This window comes from Medicago sativa, chromosome 8, assembly GCF_051527215.1.
Source record: "Medicago sativa cultivar Bolivia chromosome 8, Bolivia_mono, whole genome shotgun sequence".
NCBI lineage: Eukaryota > Viridiplantae > Streptophyta > Magnoliopsida > Fabales > Fabaceae > Medicago > Medicago sativa.
This window is the reverse complement of record NC_140756.1, coordinates 87,767,651-87,781,094: the sequence shown is the minus strand read 5'-3', so window position 1 is coordinate 87,781,094 and position 13,444 is coordinate 87,767,651.

Below are 13,444 nucleotides of genomic sequence, written 5' to 3'. Positions count from 1 at the left end.
CGAAGGAATCGTATTTATGCAAAATAAAAACACTTACTAGTGTTTCAAGATGTAGATTTTATGCAAGATGATACTAATAGGAATATGCAGCTTCCTTCAAAAAAAGGAATATGCAGCCTACGTCATGGGCATGCGTAATTTGAATTTAATTTTCATACATCATCAAGTAAAATATTTTACGGTAAAATAATTATAACCTCGTATGCATGATTTTGAAAGTAATTACGATGAAAGTCGATCATATTTTAATAATATGATGATTAAGTAAAACATATTTATAGTATTTGTGTTTATGAATGAATTAAATTCATGCAATTTTGTTTGCAATGTTCATTTTTAATAAATAAATAAATAAAGTTTGTATTAGTCAAAAAAAACTTATGTAAGACTATTTTTTGGTAGACATTAATATTAATTATTCATTGCTCAAAAAAAAATATTAATTATTCATATTTGAGGGACTCTTCAAAAAAACAAAAAAAAAATAGGGAAATGTTAACCAGTGCCCCCGGGGCACTGGTTAAGGAGTTAAATATAGTAGTATATTGCATTGAAAGTTGTGCTGTCATTGCATTAAAAGCTTAAAAAGTGTTCTTTTTGACTTAAAATTTCCACTTTTGGCTTCCTTAACCAGTGCCCCGGGGGCACTGGTTAACATGACCCAAAAAAATATTCATATTTGATGGAATTAAATTTTGGCTCCAAATAACGTGTATATTTTATGATGATATTTGTGTTTTTGAGAGGAATGATGATATTTTTGCCATGTGAATAAATAGTTCGCATGAAACATTCATAACCTTTTCCTATCGATATTGAACATAATAAATAAATCAAATAAAATAAATACGTATATACTTTAGGTAAAATCTTAACCACTCATCCCTATCCACTCAAGAAATTAAATATCACACATTGCTTGCTGCTACTTGTCGGTTGGTTCATCACCAAAATATTTCATCCACATAATATATTGGAACGTGAATTTCATGCCGTTTAACAGTTATGCTTTCACTAACCCCACAAAAATAAATGCTTGAAATATATCATACGAAGATGATCCTTCCCTCCCTCCCTGGTCCAGTAACATGTTATACGTGGCTGAACACAGTCTCTCAGTTGGTGCTTGTTTTTAAGAAATATCAAAATGGTCCCAAAAGAATTAGATTGGTCACAAAGTCTTCGTAGAATTAAAAAATAGGTTGATGGTTTTTGTCACATGAAAAACTATAGTGTCCGTTCGTTCGTTAGAGCATCCACAATGGTAGTTCCCTAACAAGGACTCCTTAAATGGACCTCACGTGACACATCACTTATTTATAATTTTTTAATAAAAGTACCTATTAAGGACTCAATGACTCCAATGGCAATACACTAATAAGGACTCCAATGAAAAGTACTTAAATATGTCCCACTATCTTTACATCATTAAACAAAAATAATTTACCAATTACTCCTTTTTACAAGTGGGACCAAGTAGTACACATTTTATTACTCCTTTATGCAAGTGGGACCAAATAGTACACATTTTATTACTTTTTTAAACGTGGGACCCGTTAGTTACCCAGGAGAGAGAGGGTCCTTATATAGTTGTCCGTTCCTTAACGGGGACTCATTTTTTCTTCCTCCAATGGAGGGTCCTTAACGGGGAGTGGTCCTTGTTAAGTAAGGACCCCCCCATTGGAGATGCTTTTAGTAGAAGGTAGAAGATCATCACAAGTTTATTCATTAATTTGGGATTGTTAAGCCTCAAACAGAAGATTTAGAGCATCCACAATGGAGACTCTCATCTTTGAGGTCTTAAATGGGTCCCACATTGATACATCACTTTTTAATAATTTTTTAATAATAGTACCTAATATGTACTTAACCACTCCAATGGAGACCCTCAAACAAAAGGTCTAATTAGGTCCCACCAATATTATTTATTTAATACACTTTTTAATTATTATTTTAATAAAAAGGTGATGTGGGCCTATTTAAGAATGAAGTCTTAATTTAGACCTTGCATCTTTTAAGACCCTCACTTTTTTTTTCCACAATGGGGGTACCTATTAGGTACCAGGTCTTAAATGTTTAAGACTCTCCCATTATGGATGCTCTTATATACACATACACTTACACCGTTGTTGGCACAAAATCAACATGACATGTTGTCTAACTACCACATTGTTAGGAAGATTATCAATACAATGATTTGATTGATGTGTACCGCATTTGAGTCATGAGGCCATACAAGTGAATTGGGCACCACATACTCACTTAAAATCTTAAAACATTATATATACATATCATCTCACTTAATTATATAATATAATGTTCAACATCCACCTTTTTTATCTAATGTAAAATTCTTCCTGACACTTGAGTATGTCATATTGAACACATGTTAAGTGAAATAGGTTGCAAAGTTCAAGAAAATAGTACTTTATCGAAAGTTTAGATTATGGATTATATTGGTGTTTCATATTTTGTTTTAAAACTTTATCTATACTTAAGAATCTCTATTATATATATTTGCACTATTTTATTTTGATAGTACACATGACATCCTTATATTGAAAGGTGCATTTAATGTTTTGTGTAATTGATACATATTATGTGATTTGTGCAAGACTTATGTAATTAACATGATTATGCAAGTTGACTAAAAGGCTTATAATGACAAAAAAATGAATGGAATATTTTATTCAAATTATTTTTGCTATTTAATGTGTTACTAATTTCATTACTAAATTAATGGCATAATTGATGTGACTTACTTGCTTCTTTTTTCCTATAAATATTGTTTGTCCGTCTCAAACATCTTCACATCATTTAGAATTCATACTAAAATTTTAAAATTATTCTCAAAATCTCTCTTTTATTTTATTGAAACACTTTTCTTCTTAACATATTTTTTTCATCACTCTAATTTCAAAAATTGATTCAATTTATGATATTACTCCACTACATGTTGTATATATCCATGTATTTTGTTCAAATTCACATATTCATCCTATGATACCCTCGAGTTCTAACGGCTTATGACAAGATATGTACCAATTACATGTTGGTACATAATTCTTAATTATCATCCAATCAAATTGTAATCAACACATCATCATATTAAGTTAGCCAGTCTTGAGTTTTTTTTCCTATATATAGTCAATTTGTCTTTCATCATTTGTATATGCATCTTCCTTTCGTACAAATTGTTTATAATATCATTTATTTGAAATGCAAATATTTCTACCTCCTGACCAATTCAATTTTATTGATTTCATTATTATCAAATTGATTTAGGCACCTTTTTTTTTCCTTCCGAATTTTGATTCCCTTTTATAGGTTTAGCTGTCGGCTCTGCTAATTTTAAGGTTTTCATCCCCATATATATTTACACCTTTTGAAAAAGTTTGCTTCACGTTTTAATGAATTTCATTATTTTTCTATTAATTTGAAGCGACGTAATTGAAAGACGTTTTGAATCAGATTTCTTCATTCCAAAACTATTTTTTTTTGCCACTATCAATAATGAGAGATATGTGAAAGGCATGTCAATGTTTTGTTCTTCCAACGTTGAAGTTGTGCATATAAAAGAGAATTCTTCCTTAAAAAAACAGAGAATTCTCAAGTATTTTTGGGTAACATATTAGTTGATAGTTCTCGAGATATTATATTTTTATCTTACATTTTTGTGGTGCAAACTATTCATGTATGTTGTAGAACAAGACCGACCCCTGCGAAAATGTAGAAAGTTTATTTTAGTTATTTTTTTTCAATGAATTTTATCTAAACCTCACTATTTTCTTTATTATTTTCATTTGCTCCTATTCAAAAGAACTGATTTAATTTATTAAGTTTTTTCGTTTCTATTGTCAATCACTCATTTTCACTAAACATGGCGTTGATATATACTATTTCACATAAATTATTTTAACATCAAATCTCATCCATTCATTTCATTTGATAAATTAGTTCACATGCATCAAATACTCTTTATCACCTACTCAAGCATTCCATTTTTATCTCCCCATATTTATTTATTTCTGCCATCAACACATACTCAAACTTCTTTGTTAATTTTTTTACAAATTGCATGATAAAACACATACTTATGGTTGTTTGAGTCACTCATCAACATCGATAATATTTATTTGCATTTATTTCATACCCATATTTTTTTATTTATTTTAAAATTATATTAAAAAAAAGACAACAATCTCGGCTAAACTATCAATATCTCTATCCGTATCCTTATCCACATCTACAATCTACATCTACATCTACAATATAAACAAGTGAAACCATTTTCATTCAAAAGTACACGTGACATGTTATAGTCTCATTCTAATTAATGTCAGGCTAATTAATGCTAGAAAAATTCAAATTTCCATTACATGGTATATGCTTAGCACCTGGTATTTCAGTCTCAACACATACTTCCATATACTGCCTCTATTTTAAGAAATCATTCGATTTATTATTATGATCAAAATGATATCTAAAAATTTAATTGTCTGATATCAAATCAAACAAGAAACTGCCCATAAAAAAATCAAACAAGAAACTATCAACTGCCAATTAATGAAATTAAATTCAAATTATTCAACACTTATAACAGTCCTAAAAAAGAATGTTGACAATTGGTCTAATTCAAGACTATCGTTGAATTGTTTCTCACCTATTAAAATCAAATTAAAACCAAAATAAAATAGTGAAAGGTAATGATTCTTTTTGTCACAAAAAGGAAATAAAATAGCTCAGATCTTTATCTCCCATCCTATTCTCATCACTATTACTATTTTTCAAAAATGGTTTTGAGAACGGTAAGAAGATCAAGAACACCTTTAGTTCCTACAATTTCATCAAATTTTATTGTTGATTGCATCAGACCGTTCCCCTTCATCATGGTTTGTGGCCATGGTTTAGGATTTTATTGCTAATAGTTGGATTTTTAGCTGTACAGGGGAAAATAAGAGGGAGAATGTTAGTTATCAAATAATTTGTTGAGAAATTGATTTTGAAGATGAAGAAAGGCATAAACGAAAGGGATCTTGAATCTTCTCTCATGATTTATATTTTGTTCCAAATAATTGTCTACTATATATCATTTTTGAAAATGCTTCATTTGAGACATTATTTTCATCATATAACGATATGATCTTATTCATTAAATTTCTTTTTCTATTAATGTAACATATTTATTTTCCCATATATTTGTTTGCGGATGACCATATTGCTACTCAATGTTCCTCAAATTTACAAAGAACTTATCGGATTTATAACTAAAGTATATATCAGTTTAATCGACTTTAATTCCTTCCAGTTTGGTTATGTTTCTTCTAATTGGGAGGAAACTCAACATTATTGAAATTTCTTTTATCGGTTTTGTTTACAACGTGTTCATTATTTTGCAGAGACCTTTATAATATTGAGAACAAAGTAGTTTCCTATCTTTATAATTGGGAGGAAACTTTAGTTTTTTTGGTAATTTGTCATCTACTCATTTTATACCACGAATCATATGTAATAAGTGTGTATTTTAGTCTTTTAAGGCTTTTGTTTATTTTTCTTCTTTGTGTTGTTTGGATTAGTGTTATATTATAAGAATTTTGAATTAGGGTTTCATTTTTCTTTGTTGCAGCTTCTCTTCTGGATTCTTAAGTTTCTTTTTTGACATATTCTAGATTCTTACGTTGCAGAAGTTTTTCTGAATTTTATTACTATGATTATTTCTGAATTTTGCTAAAAAAAAATCTAAATTTTTATTGCAACTTTATTTCTGAATTATGTGTTCTCACGGAATTTCATATATTTTATTTTCAGTATTAAATAAATACAAACATTTGAAGAAAAAAAAATTTCCTCTTTTATTTTTTTTGAGGGGATTCCTCTTTTATTTAAATGCAGTTTTGGTCGAACCAAACCGTACACCATCGATTCAGTTTGGTTCGTTTTCACTTTTAAAAAATGATAAAACCCAAACCTCATTTGACTTTGAAGAGCATGTAAATGGTAATTTAAAAAAATCATTATAACAATCAATATTTTGAATAAAACACGTTTACTCAATAATATAAGTATTGTACTACCTCTCATACAAACAAAGTTGTAAAGAGTGTATATACACATTAATCAAAATATATCTATTTTAAAAGGGGCACTAGCCAACAAATGTGTATTTTTTTTTATGTTAATTTTAAACCGAACCTTCACTAGATAGAACTAGAAAATTAGGTGTAGAACATATACAGTGGCTAGACCTATGGGTTTTTAGATGCAATATTGCACATGTTAAAGCAACTGAAAGTAATAACTTCTTATTGACAACAACTATTATTTATTAAAAAACTACACATTTAATATAAAATGCACAACAATTATTTATTACTAAGACCCATTTAATATTTTTTGAAGTGTTGAGTTTGAGAGATTTTTTATTTTTTTAGTTGAATGGGGTTCAATTATGAACCAGCTGCATCACTTTATAAATGCATAAATAAAAGGAAACAAGAACAAAAGGAGTTGGGGGATGGACCAAAACCTTCTCAATAAAGCTAAGCAAAAAGCTGAGGGGCAAACACCAAACCAAGAAAAAAGTAAATAACAAGAAAATAAAAAGTAAAGAAAACCAAAAGAAAAATAAAAGGAACGAACTAAGAGAAAGTCCTTAAGTTATTCTGGTAACATATATACTCGTAGAATTTGAAAGATTAAATCTTATTAAGTATTAATTATAAGAGCAAGTGACATGTACATAGAGACTCATTTAAGCAACCAAAAGGAGAGGTCCATTGTGGATGCTCTAACAATCGATTAACTTATTGATGAAAATTTTTGGTCGAAAATAATACAAAATAAATGCTTGCTGAAATTATCAATTTTTAAATATTATTGTTATTATTATTATATTATTATTAATAATAATAAATATTGATTTTTAATGTCTATTAGATATACTAATTAAATGTATCAATTAAGTTTGGTAACTAATTTTATATTTGATATTTTTTCGAGTTATCATGAAATTGGTATAAAGCTTACATCACCGCTTAGCAGTGACTAATCTTAGTTGGAAAACCTGTGGGATACATAAGACGAGTTCTCTCATCTCAGCTGAATATTTTCCATACACATGAGGCAGAAATTGAACTGCTATCCACATACTTACGAGGGTCTAATCTATTATCAATTTGACCATTTTTTCCTAGGGTCATAGCTTACATGTTAATTCCAGGTGTTCGACAACTGGTTCATCCTTCAATATTCCATTGAAAATCAATGAAGCATTGATACATGGATCTGAAAAGAAAATACGAGACCTTAAAATTGATATGAAGGCAGCAGAGAGAATCAAACACGAGACCTTAAAAGTAGTCCCGGGCCAAAACAAGTGGATTAGATCAAACTTATTCATTGTGTTCCCTTATTGACTTTGTTTATCCAAATAATTTGGAAAATATATAGATCTCCAAAAAAATCAAGAGCGAGGGATACTTGCTCAAACTTTGGACCCATTTGAGCACTTTAACAATATTATTCTATCGTTGTTTCCAGAAAACGAGAAGGAAAATATTAGCTTTGATTCGGTTTGTCAATCTGACCAAAATAACAAGCTACAAAGCAAATGATATTCAATTGAGTTCTTGAATGATATTAACAGTTGCATATTTCAAACCACAAATTAAGATTTAAAGTTGGATGTCCAATAATATTGATGAGGAACATATACCAAGGTATTGTGTTTCAAAATGAGAAACCCCACATCTTCATCCAAAACCTTAAGACAATATGTATATTACTCATCTCATTTATATGTTCATAAATATCAAATCTTGCTGGCAATATAGAATTTTTACTCACACATGACAAATTAGCATTTCTCCCTTAAACGTGAGACTCTCTATGTCTATGATATGATGAAATAGTCAAATAAGCATTTCTCCCTTAAACGTGAGACTCTCTATGTCTATGATATGATGAAATAGTCAAATAAGGCCAGAGGCACAACATGGTAAAAAAGGTGGCTTGGTGGTGGTTTCATAGAGATGTTTTTTTTCTCTCATTTATTTTATGAGAAGAGAGAAATTAAATTAGAAAAATTATTCGAACTAGAAAGAAATGACAAGGAAAACGAGTGAGTTGTGGGTAGTTTTATGAGTTTGTTGAAGGAGTTGGATATTACTGAGTAATTATTCTACCAAAAATATTAGACTCATTAAAAATGTCACATCAATTTAAAATGTACAATAAACATGTATTTTTCAACTCAGCATAACACATAAACGTTTTTCCTTTGTCATATCCCACTAAAGACTAAAAGTGAAGGAACTTAAAATAATAGAGGTTAAATAAAAAAAAGTTATCGCCTTGACAAATAAAAATTGCATGAAAGCGAACGACTTCCAAAATATAATATTTAACATAAAAAAATTAAACAAATGACATTCAAAAGCTAACAAAACAAATCATCATAATTTCGGGAGTGCAAGTGTAACCTACATTGGGTTGTAGCTTTGCATTAGGCTAAAAGAAACTAGACAAATGATATCGACACCACAATTTCTCCCAAATTATTTAGGCACAAGTTTGTGAGTCATCTCACTTATATCTTATTCAATATCTACTATTCCTTTCATTGTAGAACTTTGACTCTTATTTTACACGATAACATATCTCCCTCAAGTGTGACATTCTCTGTGTCCGTAATTACGTGACATAGCCAAATAAGGTCAAACCGATGTACAACATGATCAAAAAGGTAGATTAATGGTAATTTACTAAAAGTGTGTTTTTGTTCCTTTATTTCATGAGAAGAGATCAAAGAAATTAGAAGATGAAAAATAAATTTGAGATTGAGAGAACTGATACCGGTTAAAAAAAAAATAAGAATTGTGTATTTTGTCCATGAGGTTATAAAGAACGAAGTAAGTTGCAAGTGATTTTATGAAATTGTTGAAGGAGTTGAAGATTTTTGTGTAATTAATTTACCCAAAAAGTTAGATTGCGTTAAAAAAACTAATTTACCAAAAAGTTAGATTCGGGAAAAAAAAACGCAACAACATATAAAGAATTTACTAAGCACATATTTTGTTAACTCAGCATAACACTTAAGTGTTTATCTATGGTTAAATTCCACCAAAGATCAAAGGATAAGGAGTTTAATATCTTAGAGATTGATTAAAAAATATTGCATGAAAGTGAACACCACCCAAAAAAATAAATTTGATATAAAAATTAAATAATTGGCATCCCAAAACTAACGAAACCGTTTATCGTAATGTTGAGAGTTCTAAGGGTGTCTACAGTAGGTTGGACTATCACATTAGGCTAAGTGAAACCACACAATTGTGATTGACATCACATCATTATCCAAAACCTTAAGGCATTAGGTGTATTGGCCATCTTACTTATTCTCAACGTCTACTTTGGCATCCAATAATGTGGAACTTTAAGTCACAATTTACACATGAACATATATCTCTAAAGTGTGAGACTCAATGCATCTGTAATTTGTTGATAGTCAAATAAGGTTAGGCGAAGGCACAACATGGTTAAAAAAAAATGGATTAATGGTGTTTTTGCGGAGGGAAGTTTGTGTTCCCATCTTTCATGAAACAAGAGAAATAAATTTAGCAACAATAAAATTAAATTAGAATATGAAAAGAAATTTGAACATGAAAGAAATGATAAGGGAAAAAAATAGTGTGTGTTTTGTCCATGGAAGTATCGGAAATATAGCGAGTTACCGACAATTTTATGGGTCAGTTAAAAAGTGTTGGAAATTTAAGAGTAAATATTTCACCAAAAAATAGACTCGGTTAAAAAAACGCCACATCTTTATAAAATGTTTAATAATCATGTACTTTTTCAATTCAGCATAACATATTTGTATTTTTCCATTCGCATGTTCGTTCACCCAAAGACCAAATATGGAGGTATTTGATATAATATTGATTGGATAAAAAAAATTGTATGAAAGCAAATGACATCCAAAAACTTATACTTGATATAAAAAGTTAAACAAATGAAATTCAAAAACTAAAAAAAAAAAAATTAATGTTTAGAGTTCTGAGGGAGTCTACAATGGGTTGGACCATCACATTTGACTATGAGAAACTCCACAAGTGATATTGACAACACATCTTCGCGTAAAATCTTAAGACATTAGGTATATTGTTCTTCTCGCTTATACGTTACTCAATGTATATTATTGCACACAAGTTTAACTCACTATAATGTTTAGAGTTCTGAGGGAGTCTACAATGGGTTGGACCATCACATTTGACTATGAGAAACTCCACAAGTGAGATTGACATCACATCTTTGCGTAAAATCTTAAGACATTAGGTATATTGTTCTTCTTGCTTATATGTTACTCAATGTATATTATTGCACATAAGTTTAACTCACATATGAAACATAAACATCTCTCCCTTAAGTGTGAGACTATTATGTATGTGATCTGGTGAGATATCACATAAGGTCAGAGACACGACATGGTAAAAAAAAGTGGGTTGGCGGCAGTTTCATAGAGGGGTGTTTGTTTCTTTCTTTCATGAGAAGAGATAAAGTAAATTATAAAAAAAAAAAAAGAAGATTAAAAATGAATTTGAACTTGATAGAAATGAAAAGAGAAAAAAAAATAAGGAGTGTGCGTTTTATTCGTGAGAGCATAGGAAACATAATGAATTACTGGGCAATTATGCTACCAAAATATTATATTTATTGAAAATATGTACATCTATTTAAAATGTCTAACGAATATGTATTTTGTCAACTCATCATACATATACATTTTTCCATTGCAAGTTCCCATGAAATACCATAAGTGAAGGAATTTGAAATGACAAAGGTTATTTTTTTCTGTGCATGAAATCTAATCACATTCAAAAACTAAAATTTAAGATGAAAAATTAAACAAATGACACTCAAAAAATAATGAAACAAATCATCACATTAGGCTAGGATCCTACAATGGATTGTATTATCACATTAAGCTAAGATCAATCACAGAAGTGAGATTCACATCCTATCTTCTTTCAAAGTCTTAAGGCATTATGTATATGAGTCATTTCACTTATATGTTTCTCACATCTACTCTTGCATACAATACGGAATTTTAACTCACACTTGAGACATTAACATCTCTCCATTAAGTGTTAGGATCTTTGTGTCTGTAGTCCACCACCAAGAACAACTCTCGCTCCCCCACAACGCCGAACACGGATGTGATACCACCGTTGGGCTTTCTGTGGGAGCCTACGTTGATGTAGATCGACAATTTGGATAAAGAGAAACCACACAAGTGATAATGATACAACCAAAACTCCATCTAAAATTTTAAGTAACACCTGATACATCACAATATTCCCTCCATCAAATATAACGACATTCTAGCCCGTGCTTGGCACGGGTGTCCATGCTAGTAAGTCATATACGAGCTTTTTTTAGTGTAGCTGGATATTTTATTTACTTATCATAATTAAACAAGATACATTCCTCTGTTCTTGATAACTAAGTTCCTTCCTAACATTTTTCAAATAAAATTCCTTACATTTCGCATCGATCTTGGCATGTATCAATATTTCGTACTCAATCTTCAAAATTGTTAACTTTTTAAAAGGTTTAATTACACTTTTACCCCTCAAAATTTTCAATTGTGCAATTTTAACTCTCAATTTTACCCAATTTCTGATTCCTTAGCTCTCCACTACAAGTTTGCGTTGAGTTGGTAGTTTTAGTGATGTGTCATCCGATCACTTGGCCACATTGAATTTCATATTTTAAAAAATATTAAAAACTAATAAAGTCAAATCAAATTGTGACCGAACATATTAACACACCTTACTTGAGACCCTCATGAACAATGTTTGGTTCAGAAGAAGTTCGTGTATTTCTTCAAAGTTGCAACAATTTCAAGCTACTGAGCCAAATCCATGCTAGAAAAATTCGTTTTGTTCAAATTACAAATCATAAAGCTAAGTCAAATTTCTTCTTCATATGGTAAAATGCTTTATGCTACTTTGGTATTTGATCAACTCAATGTCCCAAATACAAGGGTATTTTTTGTTTGTTTAAGGATATGCTATACCGTGGATTTTAACCTGATAAATTTACATGCCATTTTGTTATAAATGATTGTATTTTTTTTTTTTAAGAAGATAAATTAACCATCTTAAATTGGCTAATCTTAATCCGAGTGGGTTTATACAAATGTTCTCGTATGTGCACAGCACATGTGCATGATCAATACTTAGATTCAAGATTGTTAAAATCGTGAGTTAACTTGTGAAATTGTATGATTCAATGGGGCAAAAATTTTAGGTTGATCCGGCTATAAATTCAAAAATGAAAACCGAGTTTATTTGATTGAACTTGCAGTGAACTCGGTAAAATCGATTAAACCCGAATGAATTTTTTTTAATAAAATATTGATTTTTATTATACTAGTTTTCATATTCGATTTATTTTCTTCTCTATTAAGTATTAACAACATTATGTTCCCGTTAGTTTTTGATTTATAATTAAGTTGAAATTTTGAATTATTGATGATATTTGTTAGGGTTAATACGTTTTTACCCCTGTAATATAAGCGAGTTCCGGTTTTCCCCCCTGTAAAAAAGATTCTTTTGATTCCAACCTTGTAATATAAAGATTCCGTCGAAACCCCCCTGGTCGAATATTGGACCCCCCAGCTGATGACGTGGCGTGACGTGGCGCGCTGAGTCACCCATTTCTGCTGACGTGGCGTGCTGACTGTATAATTAATTTTATTTTTTATTTTTTTATAGGGTACACGTGGCATTTGTCATTTGTTTATGTCTTTATCCCCCTGTAATTTAGGCGAGTTCCAGTTTTCCCCCTGTAAAAATTTTAAAAATAAAAAATAAAATATGGAAAATTTTAAAAAATAATTATTTTTAAAAAAAATGCTGGAAAATTAATAAAAATTGAAAAAAAATACTGAAAAAATTTTAACAAAATTAAAAATCTGGAAAAAAAATTTCGCATGACATGTGTGTATATACATACCACATCATTAAATCATTTTAATAATAAAAATAAAAAACTGAAAATCTTTTAAAAATAACAAAAAATCAGATTATTTTTTTAAAAAAATAAAAGATTGATTTTTTTTTTTTAAATTTTAAAAATAACAAAAAATCAGATTATTTTTTTCGAAAAATAAAATAAAAAAGCAGAAAAGACATTTAGATTTTTTTTCGAAATTTAAAAAATTGGAAAAAAGTTCGAATTTTTTTTGAAATTTAGAAGATATTTAAAAATACTGGAATTTAATTTTCAAAATAAAAAAAGTTTAGATTTTTTTGCGAAATAAAAAAACTGGAAAATATTTAAAATTTTAAAAATCTGGATCAATAACTGGAATCTATTTGATAAAACATAAACCGTTGGATTTTAGACGTCTACTGTAAGTAATAGTGCACTATAACTACCC